The 26872-nt window shown below is 41.8% G+C and overlaps 1 pseudogene; it reads left to right on the top strand.

Moving 5' to 3' along the window:
* Positions 1 to 2: 2 nt before the first annotated feature.
* LOC136138740 (phosphatidylcholine transfer protein-like) lies at positions 3 to 26872 on the top strand (annotated as a pseudogene).

Below are 26872 nucleotides of genomic sequence, written 5' to 3'. Positions count from 1 at the left end.
GGATGGCCTCTGCTGCCTGCTGCTTCTCCGAGGAGCAGTTCAGGAATCTCTGCGCGGAGCTCCGGCCGCCCGGGGTAGGCGGGGCCCGCTGGGAGCTGCTGGTGAGGAGCATGGGCGTCAGCATCTATTGGCAGCTGAACCAAGTAGTGGTTGGTGGGCTAAAACCGCGTGAGGCAGCAGCGTGCGGGAGGGGAAGGGGCCCTGCCCGCGGGGAGTGTAGGGCTGCAGCCCGGTCCGGATCCCGCGGGTCTTCTGGATCTCGGAGGACTGAGAGCTGGAGGTGCCTCCAGCTGGCTTTACCCTTTTCGGGTCTCAGGGAGTGGGGAGGTCATCAGAATTTAGGCTCAGGTCTGAGGCCCGACAGGGCAAGTCGTTTGTTACAACTTACTGATAGAGTTAAAAGGTGGGTCTGCTGATTCTTAGCTCCATGCACTTGCCTGCAAGGGACGTGGAGCCCCGCTCCCGGGTGGATGCCAGTGGTGTCTGTGTGGTGAGAAGTATTTTAGGGTTGAATACAGGTAGAAAAAAGACTGGACTTTTCAGAGAGCGGATGTGCAGGGTGATATGTGTGGGGACAGGAGTGTTGCTGAGAAGGGACCTACTGTCATCTCTAGTCATTTTACTGACTTGCTCCGTTTGGATGCTCCCCACTTCCTTGTAAATTGGACTTAATAACTTGTCTGAAGCCTCCCGGGAGATAGATTAAAAGGGTAGGAGGAATGGAGTTGGGGGCCTGCCTGGAGGCTTTTGGAGCCCCGTGGAATGATGGCCAGTCATCAGTTGCTCTGTTTGCGGGTAGCTGCATGGCAAGTAGCTTAAAAGTCACCTTTAGACAAGGTAAGTGAAGTTGAGGTTTCCTGGCAGAAGATCAGAAGATTAGAGTGTTAGAGAAGGGAGAAGCTCTGAATGTCTGTGAGTACCAGGGTCACTGGTACAGCAAGATGAACACGAAACTCAGTAAAAAACAGGCAGAATTAATTTCCAACTGTCCACCAGCAGCTACCCTGGTGCAGAAAGAGACATATTTTCTGACCATTACCTTCTGACCATTCGTTTTCCGCATCAGCCATGCCCAGGCATTTGCCAAGTGTCATTTTATGCTCAGATGTATCTGATGTCTGGCCTGTTTACCTTCCTTTTTTTCCCTTTCCCTTTGCCACGTTGGGTGGCACCTCTCACCTAGAATTACTGTGACTTCTTAACTAGCTTCTTGGCCTTCTACCTCTCTGATCCCTTCCATCCTATACGTTTACAGCCCAGTCAAGAACCTGAAAGAAAGGTTGTGATCTTATCACGCCCCTTCCAGTGGCACTGTTGATTGCAGAATTAATAATAATAATAACTACTGTAATAGCTAACATGCATTGCATGCTTTCTTAGGCTCCGGGCACGGTCTAAATGCTTTGCACACACTGACTTACTCAATCCTCACATCAGCCCTATATTGTAAGGTACTATGTATCATGTTGTAAGGTCCTATGTGTGCATATGTAAGGTACTATGATTATCACCTTTTTACCATTTTGGAAATGGGTATGTAGAAAGGTTAAGTTGATTGCTGAAGACTCAAACTGGGATTGGAACTCAGCTGTCTAGGTCCAGACCTGTGCCACAAATACGTTCCTGCATTGACTCTTTGAAAGAGAGCAAGTGCTGGCACGTGGGCTATGCATGCAGAACTAGGCTGGTCCAGCTTTACCTCCCATGACTCATCCATACCCCTCCTGTCTTCCAGTCACACCAATCGCTCCCCCCACTTACCCCCACAGGCTTTTTACTCTTTTGCTTTTGTGCCTTTTATCCACAACGTCCACTGCCTGAGCTGAGACCAAGTGACTGGCTTTGTTTTGTATATTGTTTCCATTGTGTATTGTTATGTAGCAGGGCCCACCTTCTTCCTTTGGGGAGGATGTGAGTGGTATTCAGAATAGTTCATATTGCTACCAACCTTATAAGATATGTCTTATTTCCACCTGTTCTGGGCATGAGGGCAGTCATGGTACTTTGATATAAGCTACAAGTCTTTACAGAAAATGTTCATAAGTTGGAGGCCAGACGATTACTATAGGTGTTGGCCTTGAGCCTCAGTAGCTAGGATGAGCTAGGACTGCCCACTTTGATCTCCATCTGTATTAAATGTCAAGAGGCCCTGCTGGGTCAGGGTACAAGCCCTTTCCTAGAACCTTTACTGGATTCTAGCATATTGAGCATTATTTGCTGCCAGACTCATTTTGCTAGAGCCTCATCTTCTTTCCAGGTTGACTCCCATCCTTTTTCTCCTTGAGGAAAATTTCCTCTCATCTCCAGTTAATAAATCTTGTCATCTGAATACCACTCTGCATCAAAAGTGAATTCAGCTTGTCCCACACTGCCTAGACCTGCACTTATCTCCCTTAAAGCCCTTTGCCCTTTTCTATCTTATGGGCCAGTATGATTTCATCCACCATGTATGTTGTTGCCATTATGCACCTCTTCTTTCTCTTCCACCCACTTCCCTGCTCATTTTACCTACGCATGTGCATGTGGCCTTGCGTCTCCAGGTCCCTGACTGGAGGTCAGACCAGAAAAGCCTGGCCCCTCTGGCAATCTCCAGGTCAGGGTTTTCATTGCAATCTTTTCCTTACTATCACATGTTTTGAAAAGACTGAAATAAGTGTAGAGGCACTTGAAAGAGTTTGCAATGTAACAAATAAATTTTATTTTACAATCAAAAGATTGTGGCTTCATTTTAGTAGAACCAAATATTTCTGAGTCTTGTTCTTGGACAAATGGCTACTTTTGATATACACATTTTGATACTTTTTCCCTTTCTCTTTTTCTATTAAATCACAGAATTTTATTATTTTTAATTAACTTTTATTGGAGTATAGTTGCTTTACAATGTTGTGTTAGTTTCTACTGTACAGCAAAGTGAATCAGCTATACGTATACATATGTCCCCTATTCTTGGATTTCCTTCCCATTTAGGCCACCACAGAACATCGAGTAGAGCTCCCTGTGTTATACAGTAGGTTCTTGTTAGTTATCTCTTTTATATATAGTATCAAGAGTATGTATATGTCAATCCCAATCTCCCAATTCCTTCCACCCACCCCCTTCCCCATTGGTATCCATACATTTGTTCTCTACATCTGTGTCTCTACTTCTGCTTTGCAGATAAGATCATCTATACAGTTTTTCTAGATTTCACATATATGTGTTAATATATGATATTTGTTTTTCTCTTTCTGACTTTCTTCACTCTGTGTGACACTCTCTAGGTCCATCCACGTCTCTACAAATGACCGATTTCTTTCCTTTTTATGGCTGAGTAATATTTCATTCTATATATGACCACATCTTCTTTGTCCATTCCTCGGCTGATGGACTGTTAGGATGCTTCCATGCCCTAGATTGTAAGTAGTGTTGCAATGAACATTGGGGTGCATGTGTCTTTCTGAACTGTGGTGTTCTCTGGGTATATGCCCAGTAATGGGATTGCTGGATCATATGGTAGTTCTATTTTTAGTTTTCTAAGGAACCTCCATACTGTTCTCCATAGTAGCTATATCAATTTACATTCCCAGCAACAGTGCATGAGGGTTCCCTTTTATCCACACCCCCTCTAGCATTTATTGTTTGTAGATTTTTTGATGATGGCCATTCTGACCCGTGTGAGGTGATACCTCACTGTAGTTTTGATTTACATTTCTCTAATAATTAGTGATGTTGAGCATCTTTTCATGTGTTTGTTGGCCATCTGTATGACTTCTTTGGAGAAATGTCTATTTAGGTCTTCTGCCCATTTTTTAACTGGGTTGTTTTGTTTTTTGTTGTTATGAGCTGCATGAGCTGTTTGCATATTTTGGAGATTAATCCTTTGTCAGTTGCTTCATTTGCAAATATAGTCTCCAATTCTGAAGGTTGTCTTTTGGTCTTGTTTATGGTTTCCTTTGCTGTGCAAAAGCTTATAACTTTAATTAGGTCCCATTTGTTTAATTTTGTTTTTATTTTCATTACTGTAGGAGGTGGGTCAAAAAGGATCTTGCTGTGATTTATGTCAAAGAGTGTTCTGCCTGGGCTTCTCTGGTGGCACAGTGGTTGAGAATCCCCCCAATGCAGGGGACAAGGGTTCGTGCCCCGGTCTGGGAAGATCCCACATGCCATGGAGCAGATGGGCCCATGCGCCATGGCTGCTGAGCTTGTGCAACCAGAGCCTGTGCTCCGCAATGGGAGAGGCCACAACAGCAGTGAGAGGCCCACGTACTGTGAAAAAAAAAAAACAAAACAAAACATAGAGTGTTCTGCCTATGTTTTCCTCTAAGAGTTTTATAGTGCCTGGCCTTACATTTAGGTATTTAATCCATTTTGAGTTTATTTTTGTGTATGGTGTTAAAGAATTGTTCTAATTTCATTCTTTTATATGTAGTTGTCCAGTTTTCCCAGCACCACTTATTGAAGAGGCTGTCTTTTCTCCATTGTATATTCTTGCCCCCTTTGTCATGGACTAGGTGTCCATAGGTGCATGGGTTTATCTCTAGGCTTTCTATCCTGTTCCATTGATCTATATTTCTGTTTTTGTGCCAGTACCATGCTCTCTTGATTACTGTAGCTTTGTAATATAGTCTGAAGTCAAGGAGCCTTATTCCTCCAGCTCCATTTTTCTTTCTCAAGATTGCTTTGGCTATTCAGGGAGGGTCTTTTGTGTTTCCATACAAATTGTAAAAAATTTTTGTCTAGTTCTGTGAAAAATGCCATTGGTAATTTGATAGGGATTTCATTGAATTTGTAGATTGCTTGGGGTAGTATAGTCATTTTCACAATATTGATTCTTCCAATCCAAGAACATGGTATATCTGTCTATCTGTTGGTATCATCTTTAATTTCTTTCATCAGTGTCTTATAGTTTTCTGCATACAGGTCTTTTTTCTTCCGAGGTAGGTTTATTCCTAGGTATTTTATTCTTTTTGTTGCAGTGGTAAATTGGAGTGTTTCCTTAATTTCTCTTTCAGATTTTTCATCATTAGTGGATAGGAATGCAAGAGATTTCTGTGCATTAAATTTCTATCCTGAAACTTTACCAAATTCATTGATTAGCTCTTGTAGTTTTCTGGTGGCATCTTTAGGATTCTCTATGTATAGTATCATGTCATCTGAAAACAATGACAGTTTTACTTCTTCTTTTCCAATTTGTATTCCTTCTCTTTCTTTTTCTTCTCTGATTGCTGTGGCTAGGACTTCAAAACTATGTTGAATAATAGTAGTGAGAGTGGACATCCTTGTCTTGTTCCTGATCTTAGAGGAAATGCTTTCAGTTTTTCACCATTGAGAATGATGTTTGCTGTGGGTTTGTCATATATGGCCTTTATTATGTTGAGGAAAGTTCCCTCTATGCCTACTTTGTGGAGGGTTTTTATCATAAATGGGTGTTGCATTTTGTCAAAAGCTTTCTCTGCATCTATTGAGATGATCATATGATTTTTATTCAATTTTTTAATATGGTGTATCACATTGATTGATTTGCATATATTGAAGAATCCTTACATCCCTGGGATAAATACCACTTCATCATGTTGTATGACCCTTTTAATATGTTGTTGGATTCTGTTGGCTAGTATTTTGTTAAGGATTTTTGCATGTATATTCATCAGTGATATTGGTCTGTAATTTTATTTTTTTGTAATATCGTTTTCTGGTTTTGGTATCAGGGTGATGGTGGCCTCATAGAATGAGTTTGGGAGTGTTCCTTCCTCTGCAATTTTTTGGAAGAGTTTGAGAAGGATGGGTGTTAGCCCTTCTCTAAATGTTTGATAGAAGTCACCTGTGAAGCTGTCTGGTCCTGGAATTTTGTTTGTTGGAAGATTTTTAGTCAGAGTTTCAATTTCATTACTTGTGATTGGTCTGCTCATATTTTCTGTTTCTTCCTGGTTCAGTCTTGGAAGGTTATACCTTTCTAAGAATTTGTCCATTTCTTCCCAGCTGTCCATTTTTTTGGCATAGAGTTGCTTGTAGTAGTCTCTTAGGATGCTTTGCATTTCTGTGGTGTCGGTTGTAACTTCTCGTTTTTCATTTCTAATTTTATTGATTTGAGTCTTCTCCCTCTTTTTCTTGGTGAGTCTGGCTAATGGTTTATCAATTTTGTTTATCTTCTCAAAGAACCAGCTTTTAGTTTTATTGATCTTTGCTATTGTTCTCTTTGTTTCTTTTTCATTTATTTCTGCTCTGATCTTCATCATTTCTTTCCTTCTTTTAACTTTGGGCTTTGTTTGTTCTTTCTCAAGATTCTTTAGGTGTAAGGTTAGATTGTTTATTAGATATTTGTTGTTTCTAGAGGTAGGTTTGTATAACTATAAACTTCCCTCTTAGAACTGATTTTGCTGCATCCCATAGTTTTTGGATTGTTGTGTTATCATTGTTATTTGTCTCTAGGTATCTTTTGATTTCCTCTTTGATTTCTCCAATGATTTATTGGCTATTTAGTAATGTATTGTTTAGCCTCCATATGTTTGTGTTTTTTATGTTTTTTTCCCTTGTAATTGATTTCTCATCTCATAGCATTGTTGTCAGAAAAGATGCTTGATATGATTTCAACATTCTTAAATTTACTGAGGCTTTACTTTTGACCCAAGATGTTATCTATCCTGGAGAATGTTCTGTGCACACTTGAGAAGAAAGTGTAATCTGCTGATTTTTGATGGATTGTCCTATAAATATCAATTAAATCTATCTGGTCTATTGTGTCATTTAAAGCTTCTGTTTCCTTATTTATTTTCATTTTGGATGATCTGTCCATTGGTGTAAGTGAGGTGTTAAAGTCCCCCACTATTACTGTGTTACTGTCAATTTCCTCCTTTATAGCTGTTAGCAGTTGCCTTATGTATTGAGGTGCTCCTATGTTGGGTGCATATATATATTTATAATTGTTATATCTTCTTCTTGGATTGAGGCCTTGATCATTATGTACTGTCCTTCCTTGTCTCTTGTAACATTCTTTATTTAAAGCCTATTTTATCTGATATGAGAATTGCTACTCCAGCTTTCTTTTGATTTCCATTTGCATGGAATATCTTTTTCTATCCCCTCTCTATGTGTTCCTAGGTCTGAAGTGGGTCTCTTGTAGACAGCATATAGATGGGTCTTGTTTTTGTATCCATTCAGCAAACCTGTGTCTTTTGGTTGGAGCATTTTATCCATTCACATTTAAGGTAAGTATCAATATATATGTTCCTATGACCATTTTCTTAATTGTTTTGGGTTTTTGTTTGTTTGTTTTAAAGAAGATGTTGGGGTTAGGAGTTTTATTAATTAATTTATTTATTTTTGCTATGTTGGGTCTTTGTTTCTGTGCAAGGGCTTTCTCTAGTTGTGGCAAGGAGGGGCCACTCTTCATCGCTGTGCATGGGCCTCTCACTATTGTGACCTCTCTTGTTGTGGAGCACAGGCTCCAGACGTGCAGGCTCAGTAATTGTGGCTCACGGGCCTAGTTGCTCCGCAGCATGTGGGATCCTCCCAGACCAGGGCTCGTACCCATGTCCTCAGCATTAGCAGGCAGATTCTCAACCACGTGCCACCAGGGAAGCCCCTGGGTTTGTTTTTGTAGGTCATTTTCTTCTCTTGTGTTTTCCACTTAGAGAAGTTCCTTTAGCCTTTGTTGTAGACCTTTGTTCTCTTAGTTTTTGCTTGTCTGTAAAGCTTTTGATTTCTCCATCGAATATGCATGAGATCCTTGCCGGGTAAAGTAGTCTTGGTTGTAGGCTCTTCCCTTTCATCACTTTAAGTATATTATGCCACTCCCTTCTGGCTTGTAGAGTTTCTGCTGAGAAATCAGCTGTTAACCTTATAGGAGTTCCCTTGTATGATATTTGTCATATTTCCCTTGCTGCTTTCAATAATTTTTCTTTGTCTTTAATTTTTGCCAATTTGATTACTATGTGTCTCAGCGTGTTTCTCCTTGGGTTTATCCTGTATGGAACTCACTGCGCTTCCTGGACTTGGCAGGCTATTTCCTTTCACATGTTAGGGAAGTTTTCGACTATAATCTCTTCAAATATTTTCTCGGGTCCTTTCTCTCTCTCTTCTCCTTCTGGGACCCATATAATGTGAATGTTGTTGTGTAATGTTGTCCCAGAGTTCTCTTAGGCTGTCTTCATTTCTCTTCATTCTTTTTTCTTTATTCTATTCTGCAGCAGTGAATTCCACCATTCTGTCTTCCAGGTCACTTATCCATTTTTCTGCCTCAGTTATTCTGCTATTGATTCCTTCTAGTGTGGTTTTCATTTCAGTTATTGTATTGTTCATCTTTGTTTGTTTGTTCTTTAATTCTTCTAGGTCTTTGTTAAACATTTCTTTCATCTTCTTGATCTTTGCCTCCATTCTTTTTCTGAGGTCCTGGATCATCTTCACTATAATTATTCTGAATTGTTTTTCTGGAAGGTTGCCTATCTCCACTTCATTTAGTTGTTTTTCTGGGGTTTCATCTTGTTCCTTCATCTGGTACATAGCCCTCTGCCTTTTCGTCTTGTCTAACTTTCTGTGAATGTGGTTTTTGTTCCATGGGCTGCAGGATTGTAGTTCTCCTTGCTTCTGCTCTCTGCCCTCTGGCGGATGAGGCTCTATATTTTAGTTTGAATCATATGTGGTTTACCATTTTAGCCCAGACCACCCTTCAAAGTAAATCTGCCAATCTTGAGCATGCATAGAAGATAAATACCAAAAAAATCTTAAATAAATCATATTCAAACTCAGAAAACCAAAGAGAAAAAGAAAATCTTGAAAGAAGCTGCAGCAGGAAGGATGGGGGAGCGCTTTAACCACAGAGGAATACAGATGAGAATTACAGCAGACATCGCATCAGAAACCACCCTGCAAAAATAGGGTGGAGTGAAATACAAAATGTTTTGAAAGGATAAACCACTGACCTAGAATTCTATATCCAAATATGTCTTCTTCAAAAGTGAAGAAGAAATAAAAACTTTTTCAAACAAATAGAAACTGAAGGAATTCATCAACAGCAGACCTGTTCTGGAAGAAATGTTAAAAGAAGCTTTTCAGGGAGGAAAAAAATGGTATAGGTCAGGAACTCAGATCTTCATAGCATAGAAAGTGCCTATTTTATTGTCTTAAAGCTTATGGAAGGCATGAACTTTGTCTTATTCTTCAGGCACCACCAGGGCTTACCAAAACGCATGCACATAATAGGTCCTGAAAGTCTGCTTGAATGGGTACATGAACGAATATTCTGGAGTTTTATTCTTACTAGGGTATATTCAGAAAATCCAAAGGTAGCTATGGAATGGTGTGTTTCCTAAACTAAAAGGAAAGATAAGGTAGCTATGTATATCTGTAAAATTTTTTGTGTCTTAAAAACACATTAAAAGGGACGGAGCTTCAAGATGGCAGAAGAATAAGACACAGAGATCACCTTTCTCCCCACAAATACATCAGAAATACATCTACATGTGGAATAACTCCTACAGAACACCTACTGAATGCTGGCAGAAAACCAGAGACCCCCCAAAAGGCAAGAAAATCCCCACGTACCTGGGTAGGGCAAAAGAAAAAAAAAAAAGGGATGGGACCTGCACCAGTGGGAGGGAGCTGTGAAGGAGGAAAGGTTTCCACACACTAGTAAGGTCCTTCACGGGCAGAGACTGTTGGCGGGGCAGGGGGGGAAGCTTCGGAGCCACGGAGGAGACTTCAGCAACAGGGGTGTGGAGGGAAAAGCAGAGAGATTCCCACACAGAGGATCAGTGCCAGCCAGCACTCATCAGCCCACGAGGCTTGTCTGCTCACCCGCCTGGGGCTGGCGGGGGCTGGGAGCTGAGGATCCGGCTTCGGAGATCCCAGGACTAGGACTGGGTTGTCTGTGGGAACACAGCCTGAAGGAGTTAGTGTGCCACAACTAGCAGGGAGGGAGTCCAGGAAAAAGTCTGGAGCTGCCGAAGAGGCAAGAGACTTCTTCTTGCCTCTTTGTTTCCTGATGCGCAAAGAGAAGGGATTAAGAGCACTGCTTAAAGGAGCTCCAGAGATGGGCACGAGCTGCGGCTATCATGTGGACCCCTGATATTGGCATGAGACGCAAAGGCTGCTGCTGCAGCCACCAAGAAGCCTGTGTGCAAGCACAGGTCACTATCCACACCTCCCCTCCCATGAGCCTGTGCAGCCCGCCACTGCCTGGGTCCCGTGATCCAGGGACAACTTCCCTGGGAGAACACACGGCACACCTCAGGCTGGTTCAACATCACGCTGGCCTCTGTCACCACAGGTTTGCTCCACACCCTGTACCCCTCCCTCCCCCTGGCCTGAGTGAACCAGAGCCTCTGAATCAGCTGCTTCTATAACCCCATCCTGTCTGAGGGAAGAACAGACACCCTCAGGCAACCTATACGCAGAGGCGGATCCAAATCCAAAGCTGAACCCCAGGAGCTGTGCAAACACAGAAGAGAAAGGGAAATTTCTCCCATGAGCCTCAAGAGCAGCGAATTAAATCTCCACAATCAACTTGATGTACTCTGCATCTGTGGAATACCTGAATAGACAACAAATCATCCCAAACTGACGAGGTGAACATTCGGAGCAATGATACATATATATATTTTTTTCCCTTTTTCTCTTTTTGTGAGTGTGTATGTGTATTCTTCTGTGTGTGATGTTGTCTGTAGAGCTTTGCTTTTACCATTTGTCCTAGGGGTCTGTCTGTCCGTTTTTGTTTTTTTTTTTCTTTTTGTGTAGTTTTTAGCACTTGTTATCATTGGTGGATTTGTTTTTTGGTTTGGCTGCTCTCTTCTTTATTTTTTTTAATTACTTTAAAAATTTTTAATAAATTTTTATTTTAATAACTTTATTTTATCATCTTCTTTCTTTCTTTCTTTTCTCCCTTTTATTCTGAGGTGTGTGGATGACAGGCTCTTGGGGCTCCAGCCAGGCATCAGGGCTGTGCCTCTGAGGTGGAGAGCCAAATTCAGGACACTAGCTCAGCTCCATATAATATCAAATGGCGAAAATCTCCCAGAGATTTCCATCTCAACACCAAGACCCAACTCCACTCAGTGACCATCAAGCTACAGTGCTGGACACCCTATACCAAACAACTAGCAAGACAGGAACACAACCCCATCTGTTACCAGAGAGGGTGCCTAAAATCATAATAAGGCCACAGACACCCCAAAACACACCACCAGACGTGGGCCAGCCCACCAGAAAGACAAGATCCAGCCTCATCCACCAGAACACAGACACTAGTCCCCTCAACCAGGAAACCTACACAACCCACTGAAGTAACCTTAGCCACTGAGGACAGACACGAAAAGCAACGGACACTACGAACCCACAGCTTCTGAAAAGGAGACCCCAAACACAGTAAGTCAAGCAAAATGAGAAGACAGAGAAACACACAACAGATGAAAGAGCAAGGCAAAAACCAACTAGACCTAACAAACGAAGGGGAAATAGGCAGTCTACCTGAAAAAGAATTCAGAAAAATGATACTAAAGATGATCCAAAATCTTGGAAATAGAATGGAGAAAATGCAAGAAACGTTTAACAGGGACCTGGAAGAACTAAAGAGCAAACAAACAGTGATGAACAACACAATAAATGATAATAAAATTTCTCTAGAAGGGATCAATAGCAGAATAACTGAGGAAGAAAAATGGGTAAGTGACCTGCAAGATAAAATAGTGGAAATAACTACTGCAGAGCAGAATAAAGAAAAATGAACGCAAAGAATTGAGGACAGTATCAGAGACTTTTGGGACAATATTAAATGCACCAACATTCGAATTATAGGGGTCCCAGAAGAAGAAGAGAAAAAGAAAGTGGCTGAGAACATATTTGAAGAGATTATAATTGAAAACTTCCCTAAGATGGGAAAGGAAATAGTTAATCAAGCCCAGGAAGCACAGAGAGGCCCATACAGGATGAATCCAAGGAGAAACACACCAAGACACATATTAATCAAACTATCAAAATTAAATACATAGAAAAAATATTAAAAGCAGCAAGGGAAAAAATACAAATAACTCACAAGGGAATCCCCATAAGGTTAAAAGCTGATCTTTCAGCAGAAACTCTGCGAGCCAGAAGGGAGTGGCAGGAAATACATAAAGTGATGAAGGAGGAAAACCTACAACCAAGATTACTCTATCCAGCAAGGATCTCATTCAGATTTGATGGAGAAATTAAAATCTTTACAGACAAGCAAAAGCTAAGAGAATTCAGAACCACTAAACCAGCTCTACAACAAATGCTAAAGGAACTTCTCTAGGCAAGAAACACAAGAGAAGGAAAAGACCTACAATAACAAACCCCAAACAATTAAGAAAATGGGAATAGGAACATACATATCGATAATTACCTTAAATGTAAATGGATTAAATGCTCCAACCAAAAGACAGACTGGCTGAATGGATACAAAACAAGACCCATATATATGCTGTCTACAACAAACCCACCTCAGACCTAGGAACACATACAGACTGAAAGTGAGGGGATGGAAAAAGATATTCAATGCAAGTGGAAATCAAAAGAAAGCTGGAGTAGCAATTCTCATATCAGAGAAAATAGACTTTTATACAGAGACTATTACAAGAGACAAAGAAGGATACTACATAATGATGAAGGGATCAATCCAAGAAGATATAACAATTGTAAATATTTATGCACCCAACATAGGGTCGCCTCAATACATGAGGCAAATACTAACAGCCATAAAAGGGGAAATCGGCAGTAACACAATCATAGTAGGGGACTTTGACACCCCACTTTCGCCAATGTAGGGATCATCCAAAATGAAAATAAATAAGGAAACAGAAGCTTTAAATGGTACATTAAACAAGATGGACTTAATTGATCTTTATAGGACATTCCATCCAAAAACAAAAGAATATAAATTCTTCTCAAGTGATCATGAAACATTCTCCAGGATAAATCATATCCTGGGTCACAAATCAAGCCTTGGTAAATTTAAGAAAATTGAAATCGTATCAAGTACCTTTTCTGACCACAACACCATGAGACTAGATATCGATTATAGGAAGAAATATGTAAAATATTCAAACACATGGAGGCTAAACAATACACTACTTAATAACCAAGAGATCACTGCAGAAATCAAAGAGGACATCAAAAAATACCTAGAAACAAATGACAATGGAAACATGATGACCCAAAACCTATGAGATGCAGCAAAAGCAGTTCTAAGAGGGAAGTTTATAGCAATACAATCCTACCTTAAGAAGCAAGAAACACCTCAAATAAACAACCTAACCTTACACCTAAAGCAATTAGAGAAAGAAGAACAAAAAACCCCAAAGTTAGCAGAAGCAAAGAAATCATAAAGATCAGATGAGAAATACATGAAAAAGAAACAAAGAAAACAAAAGCAAAGATCAATAAAACTGAAAGCTGGTTCTTTGAGAAGACAAATAAAATTGATAATCCATTAGCCAGACTCATCAAGAAAAAAAGGGAGAAGACTCAAATCAATAGAATGAGAAATAAAAAAGGGGAAGTAACAATTGAAACTGCAGAAATACAAAGGATCATGAGAGATTACTACAAACAACTATATGCCAAAAAAATGGACAGCTGGGAAGAAATGGACAAATTCTTAGAAAAGCACAACCTTCTGAGACTGAACCAGGAAGAAATAGAAAATATGAAAAGACAAATCTCAAGCACTGAAATTGAAACTGTGATTAAAAACCTTCTAACAAACAAAAGCCCAGGACCAGATGGCTTCACAGGAGAATCCTGTCAAACATTTAGAGAAGAGCTAACACCTATCCTTTTTAAACTCTTCCAAAATATAGCCAAGGGAGAAACACTCCAAAACTCATTTGAAGAGGCCAACATCACCCTGATACCAAAACCAGACAAAGATGTCACAAAGAAAGAAAACTACAGGCCAATATCACTGCAGAACATAGATGCAAAAATCCTCAGCAAAATACTAGCAAACAGAATCCAGCAACACATTAAAAGGATCATACACCATGATCAAGTAAGTGGGCTTTATCCCAGGAATGTAAGGATTCTTCCATATATGCAAATCAATCAATGTGATACACCATATTAACAAATTGAAGGAGAAAAAGCATATGATAATCTCAATAGATGCAGAAACAGCTTTCGACAAAATTCAACACCAATTTATGATAAAAACCCTCCACAAAGTAGGCAAAGAGGGAACTTTCTGCAACAGTATAAAGGCCGTATATGACAAGCCCACAGCCAACATCGTCCTCAATGGTGAAAAACTAAAACCATTCCCCCTAAGATCAGGAACAAGACATGGTTGCCCATTCTCGCCACTATTATTTAACATAGTTTTGGAAGTTTTAGCCACAGCAATCACAGAAGAAAACAAATCGGAAACAAATCGGAAAAGAAGGAGTAAAGCTGTCACTGTTTGCAGATGACATGATACTATACATAGAGAATCCTAAAGAGGCTACCAGAAAACTACTAGAGCTAATCAATGAATTTGGTAAAGTAGCAGGATTCAAAATTAATGCACAGAAATCTCTTGCATTCCTATACACTAATGATGAAAAATCTGAAATGAAATTAAGAAAACACTCCCAGTAACCATTGCAGCAAAAAGAATAAAATATCTAGGAAAAATCTACCTAAGGAGACAAAAGACCTGTATGCATAAAACTATAAGACACTCATGAAAGAAATTAAAGATGATACAAATAGATGGAGAGATATACCATGTCCTTGGATTTTAAGAATCAACAGTGTGAAAATGACTATACAACCCCAAGCAATCTACAAATTCAATGCAATCCCTACCAAACTACCACTGACATTTTTCACAGAACTAGAACAAAAAATTTCACAATTTGTATGGAAACACATAGGACCCCAAATGCCAAAGCCATCTTGAGAAAGAAAAAAGGAGCTGGAGGAATCAGGCTCCCTGACTTCAGACTATACTACAAAGTTACAGTAATCAAGATACTGTGGTACTGCCACAGAAACAGAAATATAGATCAATGGAACAGGACAGAAAGCCCAGAGATAAACCCATGCACATATGTTCAGCTTATCTTTGATAAAGGAGGCAGGAATATTCAGTGGAGAAAAGACAGACTCTTTAATAAGTGGTGCTGGGAAAACTGGACAGCTACATGTAAAAGTATGAGATTAGAACACTCCCTAACACCATACACAAAAATAAACTCAAAATGGATTACAGGCATAAATATAAGGCCAGACACTATAAAACTCTTAGAGGAAAACATAGGCAGAACACTCTATGACATAAATCACAGCAAGATCCTTTTTGACCTACCTCCCAGAGAATGGAAATAAAAACAGAAATAAACAAATGGGACCTAATGAAACTTAAAACCTTTTGCACAGCAAAGGAAACCATAAACAAGATGAAAAGACAACCCTCCGAATGGGAGATATTATTTGCAAATGAAGCAACTGACAAAGGATTAATCTCCAAAATTTACAAGCAGCTCATGTGACTCAATATCAAAAAAACAAACAACACAATCCAAAACTGGGCAGACCTAAAAAGACATTTCTCCAAAGAAGATATACAGATTGCCAACAAACACATGCAAGAATGCTCAACATCATTAATCATTAGAGAAATGCAAATCAAAACTACAATGAGATATCATCTCACACCAGTCAGAATGGCCATCATCAAAAAATCTAGAAATAGTAAATGCTGGAGAGGGTGTGGAGAAAAGGGAACCCTCTTGCACTGTTGGTGGGAATGTAAATTGATACAGCCACTATGGAGAACAGTATGGAGGTTCCTTAAAAAACTAAAAATAGAACTACCATGTGACCCAGCAATCCCGCTACTGGGCATATACCCTGAGAAAACCATAATTCAAAAAGACTCATGTACCAAAATGTTCATTGCAGCTCTATTTCCAATAGCCTGGACATGGTAGCAACCTAAGTGTCCATCATTGGATGAATGGATAAAGAAGATGTGGCACATATATACAATGGAATATTACTCAGCCATAAAAAGAAGGGAAATTGAGTTATTTGTAGTGAGGTGGATGGACCTAGAAGATGCAGACCTACTAGAGAATGGACTTGAGGACACGGGGAGGGGGAAGGTAAGCTGGCACAAAGTGAAACAGTGGCATGGACATATATACACTACCAAATGTAAAATAGATAGCTAGTGGGAAGCAGCTGCATAGCAAAGGGGGAAGAGCTCGGTGCTTTGTGACCACTTAGAGGGGTGGGATAGGGAGGTTGGGAGGGAGGGAGATGCAAGAGGGAAGAGATATGGGGATATATGTATATGTATAACTGATTCACTTTGTTATAAAGCAGAAACTAACACACCATTGTAAAGCAATTATATTCCAATAAAGATGTTTAAAAAAAAAAAAAAAGAAAGAAAGAAAAAAAAAAAACATTAAAAGTCCCAGGCTAAAATTCAAACAGTGGTATTCATATGGATTCTCCCTTTCTTTCAAAACTATATTCATTTGCATCGTTTCCATGAAGGGTAAAATAGCCTCCCAAAATAGTGTCAGGGAGTGGTGAGCTTGTGTCTCCCACTGGAGAGCCTGCTAGAGCTCTCCTCCTGCCCTTAGGTGGTGATTTTGATATTAAAGGCAGGTTGGAAGGCCAAGCAAGAACCGTCCTCTATGTGGCCCAGTTCAGTCCCCAGTTCACCCAGGTATTGGTATGGTGTTATGTCTAAAGATCCAAAATGTCCAAATCCTTCATTCCTCAAAGTGAGTTTACCAATGGTCCATATCTCATATTACCATTGGGTAGATGAAGTGGGATGACCCCTGTAAAACAGTCTGCCCATGGCCTGGTATTTAGTAAGCACTCAATAAGCATTAGTTATCAGTGTTATCTTACCTAGCTCTCTGTAGTCCTTCAGGATTAAACCTGCCATCTGATTTTGGAGAGACCTCAAATATTAAATCAGATTTACTCAGCTGTCTTTCTTCATACAGTCTTGGTACACACAGCCCAGTGGCACCTGCATCTTTGACACCTGCCATTTGGAGTGATTCTCCTCAGTGAAAAATGCTTACTTTTCATACCATCTGAGCCTGTTACTTGGCACAGAGTGTGGGAGTTGGACAGCTTCCACAATCATAGACTGGGGAGGCTTCCTGGCCCCTGAGAAATGGAAATGACCTCCTCTATGAGAAGCAAAGAAAATTCAGTGCCCACTCGAGGTGAATTTACAGGATTAGAGAGATGTGATTCATCGAGGCTGTCTTGTAGTTAGTGATGTAAATGCAGATAAACACTATAATTGAAGAGAAAGAGTACTGTTTTTCTTTTCTGCAATATTACAGGACTGAGGTCACGAAGGGCTGAAACTATATTCAGAGGGATGGGAACCAGGTCCAGAAAACTGTCTTAATTCATCCAGATAACCAAAAGTAACTCATTTGAAGTTAGGGAGATCATTATCTTTATACATAATTATCCCTTTTACTCAGTATGTGTAGAAAATGGGGACCCACTATTCCTGAACAGAAGCTAATTGTCTCTCTCCTAAGGCATTAAAATGTGTGGGTGTAGATGTGTGGTGTGTACAATCCCTCACTCTCTCCCCATCTGTGAGCTTGAGGGGAGGAGACAGGAATGGAGGGAGTTGTTTCTCTTGAGTCCTGCCCTTCCTATGGGGCATCCATGGCACAGCACGTAAGGGGGTCACACCTACCAGCTTGTCATTTGCTGGTTGGAAACCCTTGGTATAAAGCCACATACTTTTGGAACTGAAACATCCTTATGAATTCAGTTTCAATTTTACCTTCCATTTCCTGCCAGGTACTTTCATATACATCTGAGATTCCTAAACTGGGATATGCTTATCCCTGGGTTATGCCACTTGAGTCAGGAGACCCTTGAAGCCTCTGGATCTCTAGAAAGATTCCCCATGTCTAGCCAATAAGATTCTGTTAGCACATGGCAGTATGAGCATACCCAAAAGCTTCACTTTTGTTGGTTTTGTTTGCTTTTGCACTGAAATTAATCTAAGAGCCATTGGTTTAGTCTTAACAGTAGAGCCTTTAAGCAAGGTGAGGGTCAGGAATTGTTAGCTGCCATTGTGTGGAGAGTAAAGTGTGTAGTGTCACCAGCTCAAGCCCAGAACCCTCACAGAATAAGGCTTAACATGCAAACAGGGAAAATCTCTTGTACTTAGGAATCTAGAAAGTATATTTTTCTGAGTAAAAGAGACTAGTATGATTTGAACCTGGTGTTTCTTCCTCCTTTCACTCTTTTGTATACAAGTTGTTTACAGAAAAAAGAAGCAGCTGGTGAAAAATTCTGTCTTGGAATTGGTAAAATGATGTGTTGGGTTTCGTTATGCCCCATGTGTATCTAAAACAGTAGTCTGAACCCTGAATGCTAGCTGCCTAGATGACACCCCCACACGGATGTTTAATAAGCACCTGAGACTCAACTTGCCCAAGGTAGAACTCTTGGTTACCACACATCCCACAAATGGATCTCCCATCTACCTGGTTGTTTAAGAAAGGTTCCAAGAGTTATCTTCAATTCTTCGCTTTCTGTCTCCCCACGCCAGTCTGTCAGCATTCCTTTTGACATTACTTCTAAAATGTGTCCCTAATTCACCGACTTCTCCCCATCACTGTTGTTTCCTCCCTGTCCAATCACCATCATATCTTATCTGCACCATTGCCCTGGTCTTCTAACCCATCTCCTTGCTCCCTTATGATCTATTTTCTATAAAGCAGCAAGAATCACCTTTAGAAAAGTCATTCTCCTGTTTAAAGTCATTCATTGGTTTTCCATAGCAGTTAGAATACATTTTTTACATCTTTATCCCGGTTTACAAAGCCCTTTGGGCATGGCCTCTACTACCTCTCTGACCTCAGCCCCTACCACTCTCCCCCAACACAGTTCTCTGGACTCCCTGACTTTCTTTTCTGTGAGTAAAGCCATCCATCAACCTTAGGACCCCCTCCCAACAAGGAATGGGCTTTCCTCATCTTCCCATGGCTGGATCCTTCTAATATTTAGACCAAACTGTTCTGATACATATTATCCCTCATAGAGGCCATTCCCCACCACCTGACAGTATTGAACCCCTGCCCTCCAAACCCAGGCACCATTTATCACATAACCCTCTTTTATCCTACTTGAATTACCTGGATAGTATTTAGAGCTGTCACCACCACCAAAGCCTAAGGACAAATATAAGACCCATGAGAGCAGTAGTCTCATCTGTTTTTTCACCGTGGTGTCACCAAAACCACAGAGGAGACGCTCAATAGTGGTGCTGCATGAACAGCTGTTTCTTCATATGCTGTGTAATCTCAGCTTGGGAATCAATGGATTGTTTCTGCCTGCTCTGTTTTTACAGCCAACTGGACATTATAAGGCCTTTGGTGTTCTGGATGCTTTCCCACCGGATCTACTTGCAGATGTCTCTATGGACTTCAACTGTAGAAAAGAGTGGGACGAATTTGTTAAATGTGAGTGACACCTACAATTTTTAAAATCAGTTATAGAGTAGAATCTATTGGTATTTACTCTAGCCAATAGAAAGCAATAGGCTTAATTTCTACAGTGTTATATTTCATTTTAAATTTTGGCTTAAATATCTGGAGTTCTGGGCTGAAATGTGACTTGCTCCTTGCATATTCTTAGATTTACTCGCCAGTTTGCTTTGAGGGCTACTTTGCTCTTACTGTAAGTTTATTGTCATCTCATGCACCTGGGTGGCCATGGAAGTCTTCTTGGAGGAGGTGGTGTCCAAACTTTGTTTTAGAAGTTGAATCAAAATTTTACAGACTTGACACATGTGGAGAGGTGAGAGGGTGAGGGGGTAAGTGGTATAAGGACATTCCAGACCCAGGGAACAATATGACTAAAGTGTGGACGGCATGAAACAACATGGAATGTTAAAAAACTGTGATCAGGGGCTTCCCTGGTGGCGCAGGGTTGAGAGTCCGCCTGCCGATGCAGGGGACACGGGTTCGTGCCCCGGTCTGGGATGATCCCACATGCCGCGGAGCGGCTGGGCCAGTGAGTCATGGCCGCTGAGCCTGTGCATCCAGAGCCTGTGCTCCGCAACGGGAGAGGCCACAACAGTGAGAGGCCCGCATACCGCAAAAAAAAAAAAAAAAAAAGAAAAAGAAACAAAAAAACTGTGATCAGTTTGGTGCTGTTGAGTTGCTGGGGTAGCAGAATCTGGAACTAGAGTGGGAGGAGGGTCCAGAGCCCCAAAGGCCTAGGCTAGCCACTCAGCTACACTTCTTAGATTTTCCCTAGAAGTGATGGAGTGTTATGAGAGGCATTAGATAGGGGCTCTTCCTGCCACCTAGAGTGGGGAGTGGCCTCTGCCATCCCAGTCACAGTGGAATAGGTACACAGCAGCTAGCCCAGGGACACAGAAACTCTGACAGACCCTTGCTGTGGTCGGGACTTTTGGTTGCAAGTAACCAAGCACTAACAAATGCCAGTGTAAGAAAAGGAAAAAGTGTTTTTGGTTCATGACACTGAGAATCCATGGGTGTCTGGCTTCCAGGACAGCTACATCCAATACTTCATTTCCAGCTTGACTCTGTTTTCTTCTGTGTTGATCTCATTCTCAGGCAGATTCTTGTGTCATGGCAGAGATGCCAGGCAGGCTTACATTCTAACCATGTACGTAACCCCAGAGGAATAGGAACTTTCCTACTGATGCAGCCAGAGTCCCAAGGTTGGCTTTCGTAGCCTCAACATGGATCATATATTTACTTCCTGGGGATGTTTATCATGGTTTTGGGTCACTTAGTGTTTTCAAATACCCTTCCTATCTAGAGGGAATTGTGATGCCACCTATTCAAGGGAGAAGCCAGACATTCTCTGTCCACCTCCCTAGCAGCCAGGTTCAGTCGTGTGCTACAGACATTGGCAGAGTCTCTGATGTGTGGTACTTGGCATCAGCAGTCCACACTCTGGAGTATGGTCCAGAGACAGCAGTAGTTTGGCTTCTCTGGAGCCATCCTGAGGTTCTAACCTAACTCTGGTCCTCCTAGATCTTCTGCAAGCTACCTGAGAGCCTTTACTAAACCACTTTTTGGGCTAAACTTGCTAGAGTGGCAAGCCAAGAGTGTCTACAAGTGCCTTCCCTAAACTAATCACTGTGGCCATGTCTGGCTCAATTTCCCAGCCCTGAAATTACTGCTGAGTCAGTCCTGCATAAACCACATAGTGGAGAAGTAGGCGAAGGGTGATGCCTTGGAGAAGAATGAGATGCTGGTCCAAGAAGGGGAGAGTCAAAGCTGAGCAGGAGAAAGCAACAGATGTCTACTCCTTCCCTTCCTTTCAAGGGCATCTTCAGCCTCTTGTACCAATGGGCTGGCAAGCTCTTTACCCCGTGGTCTGCTTCTAATAGACTTTTTTTTCAAAAGCTAAATTAATTAACACATTTCCACAGTCAGCATCTCCTTAAGGGACTCCCTTGGTTACTTCAGCAACCTTAGCTTGGCTCCTTCCCTAAATGGTTAGTTATAAGCTTCCCACACAGCTTGGGGGGCAGAGGCTGCGCACTTCTTAGAATTTCTTTGCTATCCCCCTTTGAGAGCTAATGCTATTTGCATTCAATAGGATGGTGGATATTAAGGAGATTTGGTCCCTATAGCTGTGATATAATGTAACATGGGAGAAAGGCAAGAAACTTAGGGTTAGCATGGTTAAGCCACTTTCTAGCTGTTTAGGAAGGACACTGCCTTCTCTGGAACATTTTTTTCCCAACTGAACACACTAGGCTGGGTGGCTTAGTCTCAGGACACCTGTAATATATAGAGAAGTCTAAAGAGGGGCATAAGGACACAACAGTAAAACTATTGGTACTCTAGTGACATCTGGTGGTTTCTCTGATTTTTAAACCTGAAAATTTATTTTTTAATGCCTAATTTTATTTCACTGCAGTTTACTTGAGAGTGTTGTTTGTGCTATATGTTGAACAACTTTTGTTGTGTTCTTTTATTTTTACTGTGTTTTTATATCTGCTAGACACTGTCCCTGGGCAACAAGTTTTCAGTGGTAATGAATCTGTCTTTTTCTAGAATTCTGTGCCTTATAAGTCAGTGGTTTATCATTCTCTATGAGATCATCATATCAAAGCTTCTTGTTAATTGAAGCCACATAGGTTTCCAGATGCAGTAACTTCTTTTGTTCTCCTTAGAACTTTATGAAAGAGAATGCAGCAGAGAGGCAGTGGTCTACTGGGAAGTGGAGAGCCCTTCTCCCAAGTTCAACAGAGATGTATCCTTTCCAGAGAGGCACCATTACTCAGCTTTCAAAGTGTTTCTGCACCCTGTGACCATCACCCAATGGTGTATGTCCAGCAGGTGTGGACAATATCGTCTTTGACTCTTTCAGAGGCATCTGCTAACAGCTGTTGCTTCCTGTGTGGCTTTCAGAGACCTCAGAGTGTGATTTCCATGTGCAGCATCCGTAATTGTGGTCATGGGAAGGCAGATAATACCTTCCTGAGAAGTTTTCTAGGGATTGAAATTGTTGGGACACAGAATTGGGGACCTGAAAGCAACTTTTCATAAACAGTATTCAATACACTCTCTCAATCTATAGGAGAGGAAGTAGGGACCCAGAGGGGCAATGTGACAGAGGCTCACACTCAGGTGGTTAGCAGCAGACTGGGGGCTGGGACTCAGGCTCCACATTTCCAGCTCCCTCCACCTTCCCTCCTCCTCAAATATTGGATCTGGACACTGTGTGTATGTTTCTCCCCTCAGTTTCCTTGATTACGATATGAAGCAGTTGAATGGATGTGAGGAGTCTTAGCTGACACTCCAAGGCTCTATGAGGCCCCCTTAGGGCCAGCCTGGAGATGTTTGATGGACATTTGCTGGGGGGGCAGATGGGGTAGAATATAGGCGGGGACAGGTGAGATTTCCATTCCACTGTTCTCTTCAGTCTTAGCGTCTGAATGTTCTACACACTGAATTTCCATAAAGGATCCTTTTAACAAAGGGTCTGTGGAATTAAAAAAGAAAAGCTTGGAAACCACTGAACTGGGTGATCACCGGAATCTTTTCTAGCTCTAATATTCTGTAAGCCTGTATGTTCCTAAATAATTGTTATTTAGATAGAGAAGGGGCATGGGGGTGGTTTGTGGGTATTATTTCTGTGTGTTTTGTGTGTATGTGTCTACCCTGGCCCAGCTAGATTACAGACTCCATAAGGGATTATTTTTGGCCAAGTTCCCACAGACTGCTAGATGCAGGTGGTAGGTAATTCAAGATTGTGGTAGATTTTATGTGGTTTTCTCTCCTCCTGCCAACAACTGTGCAGGGTAGGAGCCATCATCCGCATCAGTCAGGGAAGGAAACTGAGGCAAAGGGAAGTTCAGAGCCCTGCTCAGGTTCTCATCAGGTTCTCAACACTAGTGGGCGGCAGAGGGAGGCCTGGGCCCAGGTCCAGCTGTGACCAGAGTAGGTGATCTGGACCAGGGAAACACCACTCTCTGACCTCACAGGGACACTCCTGGGGGGTGTTCTCAGTGGACACTTAGGTCTGCTTGAAGTCTATTTCATTGTCTTTCTAGTGCCACACAATCCCATAATGAGTTTCTTAGTCTTTGTATATACACATATGTCACATATATGCACAATAGACTATCTGCAGTTCCTGGGGGAGGGGCAGCCCACCGTGGGTGCTGTAGAGGCTCCGAGCTGGCCTGGGGCTGTGGTTGCGGCTATTGTAGTAAGTGTAACTGTGTTAAACTTAGAGTGAGTTTTTGGATTATTTTAGGCTTTAATTCCTTCTATTGTGAAATCTAAAATTCTGCCATTGAAAAGTTTAATGAGCACATTAAAGAGTTGAGCCCTGTACAGCCGTGAAAATCTCACCAGGTTTTGGAGCCTGATCTGAGTTCAAATTCAGGTTACATCACTTCAGCTGGGTTATGGGATCTTTGGCAAGTTTCTTTACTTCTGAGAGCCTCAATTTTGTCATCTGTAAGATGGAGATACTTAATGGAGGATTCACAGGGACTTTCTCAGGATCAATACTGATGCTGCATGTTAAACACATGAAGTATGTACATGGTAAGGGCTCAGTAAGTGGTGACTCCTGTCGTTTCTCAGGATTGAATTATCTTCCCTATAATAGTACCATAGACATAGTGGTCATTCTGTGAGTATTTATTGAGATGAAATGGCTTTGTTATTCTTGGTAACCCAGAACAAGTGAGGATCTCTGCCTACTAAATATTCAGATATTCATGTGTCTTCCTGTGATCTCCAGGTGTAAGTAACCTTGCCTGACCATCCTCTGTGCATAGAGGTCAGTGACTGGGGCTTAGGGGGAGGACAGAGAGAAATGGCCCCATTGGGGCAGTGTGACGCCCCCTTCCCTGGGTAAGGACTGAGTCTCAGAAGAGTTGAGTAACTTACCCAGGATCACACAGCTGATAAGTTACCAATCCTCTGAAATCTCATTGCCATCTTGGAGAAAGGAGAAGTGGGTTCCCCACATAATTAAAGCAGCAAGGAACCATTCACAGTTGGGTAACACATGCTCTCAAATGAGAACACCAGGTGGGAGGAGCCACAGTTTTGCAGAGCAAGTAGGCAGACAGGTCAGGAAGTGAAGTAACAGTGCAAGGGAGCAAATGCCAAGTGGAGGAACAGAATCATTTCCCTTTGCTTCTGGCTTGTGGGTTTTCCTTCTGCCCATCTGAGATGCTGGCCTCAATGTCATGCCTTGACTGGTGGTGTGGTACGTTTATGTGCATCAGTGGCAGGAGCTGGACTTTAAGGGTAGAAGATCCATGTGATCCTGGCCCAGAGCACCTCCATGCCGCAGTGTTCAGAGAAGTTGTGTGTGATCCAGGTGAGGCAGTTCAAACAGAGGCTGGCGATCCAGAGCAATGGCAAGAGGGGAAGCAAAGGTAAAAAGGGGGCACGTGTTGGCGCACCAGCCAGGACCACCCATGTGAAGGCCAGGCTGACTGCAAGACACATAAAATGCAGGATGCTTTATTCCCTGAGGTCAGGGACTGGGCATGGGTGCAAAAAAGCAAGGGAGACTCAATTCACCCCAGAAGCTTGGCTACAATGCAAGGTGGATGTTTAAATCTGATCAATTCATTCTTTACCGACTCTTGCATTGTTCCGATGAAATCAGAACATCCAAGTGAACTAGAAGGTTTAGAAGCTCACTTCAGGCTGGTCCTGTCCATGCACACACTGGCCAAGGCGGGGCAGGAGGGCTGGTGGGACCGTCTCTGAGGAGGCAGCTCCTGCTCAGCAAAAACCCAGGGACTCAGAACCTGCCTGCCTTGAGTTCCAGCCTCTGGAGAGAGGCTGAGAGGGGTCCATGTGGCCACCTGCTGGACTGGAATCAGTGTGGCCTTAAGGCTGCAGCAAAATCTGAACTTAGTGGTGACGTGTGTTAGATCTGCCACCTTGGGCATGTCACCCCACTCTTCTGAGTCTCCATTTTATCATTTATAAACTGGGGTTCAATTTCATCAACTCCTTAGGATTGAGATGATTAATGAGAGAAATAATTAAATGAGAGATATATCCAAGTGTCTAGTACTTGTCAGGCGTTTAATAAATAGCAGTAGAATGTTCTTTGGCTGTTTTCCAAAATGTTTACATGTAAGTCTCCCATAAGGCAAGGCGAGGGGCGAGTTCACTTGAATTCCATGTTACCTCCCTCCTTACTTTCTGGGCCTGGATATAAAGATGGAAGGTTTGCAGTGTTTGTACTGTATCTTTCTAATATTTTTCTTCCTTCTGAATTGTCCTTCTTTTCCCTCTCTAGTTTTCATGTATTACCTTGATAACCTGGATTGCCCAGTTCCGAACTGGCTCTTTAAGTGGGCTGCCAAGGTGAGATCCCAGGAGGCAGGAGGGGAAGTGTGTTTGACCAATGTTGACTTAATCTGTGGGGCTGTCAGCCTGAAGAGATGCACTGTCTTAGGCTTCATGATGCTATTTTATGAAGCTACTCTGTTGAGTGACTATGGTTAGGACTGGGATTGCCAATACCCAGCACAGAGGCTGGGACAAAAGACAAATAATCTTTAGGAGGAATGCCAGCCCCTCCTTGCTTTGCCCCAAGACTCTACCAGGATCACTCTCTGGAACCTCCAGAGCAGTGGTACTCAGATCACTAGGGACTTCCTAGGACCTGGAATCATGGCGACCATTCCTTCTGCTTTGTAAGGTCCTACTTACTGGCTGGAAGGCTCACCAATTCCCTGGGAGAGTGGAAAAGCACATAGGCTTTGAGTCAAACATCATATATTGAATCCTGGCCCTGCTTCTAACTGGGTAATCTAGGGAAGCCATCAATTTTTTCCCTTTTAAAAATGGAGATGGATATTCTCACCCTGTAGAGAAGGAGTAAATAGAACTATGTTTGGGGAAAGTCTTGGGCAATGTTCAACACTGATTTAAGGATGACATATCCTGCCCCTTGCCCCCAGTCCTTACCATTGTCTAAATCTGTAAAGCAAGTCCTTTCTTTCATTTCTTTGGAAGAATCCCACAGCCCAAGCCAATCTCATTTCCTGTTTTTAATTTTTTCTTTTCCAAAAATGGTGTCTTAAAAATATCTTAGATTTTTACTAGCAAAAGCCAAAATATACAACAAGGTCCTATAACAGTGGCCCCTACCATCCAGCCTTACCTGTGCCCTGCATCTTACCTTTTGTCACTATCTATAGCAACATTCTGTTGAAATCTTGTCAGGGGCCCTATTGTCATATGTATTATTCCCAAAGCCATCTTCCTTTACCTTTGCCACATCCCAAAGAATCAGGAGTAATCACTGTGAGGACATAGAAGTGACAGTCTTCTTTCCTTTGCAGAAAGGAGTTCCTACCTACTTGAAAAACATGGTGAATACCTGTGATAACTATCCCAGGAGATCCTAA

This window comes from Phocoena phocoena, chromosome 19 (assembly GCF_963924675.1).
Source record: "Phocoena phocoena chromosome 19, mPhoPho1.1, whole genome shotgun sequence".
NCBI classification, from domain to species: domain Eukaryota; kingdom Metazoa; phylum Chordata; class Mammalia; order Artiodactyla; family Phocoenidae; genus Phocoena; species Phocoena phocoena.
Note: the sequence above shows the minus strand (reverse complement) of the source record. Positions and strands in the feature narration are given on the sequence as shown.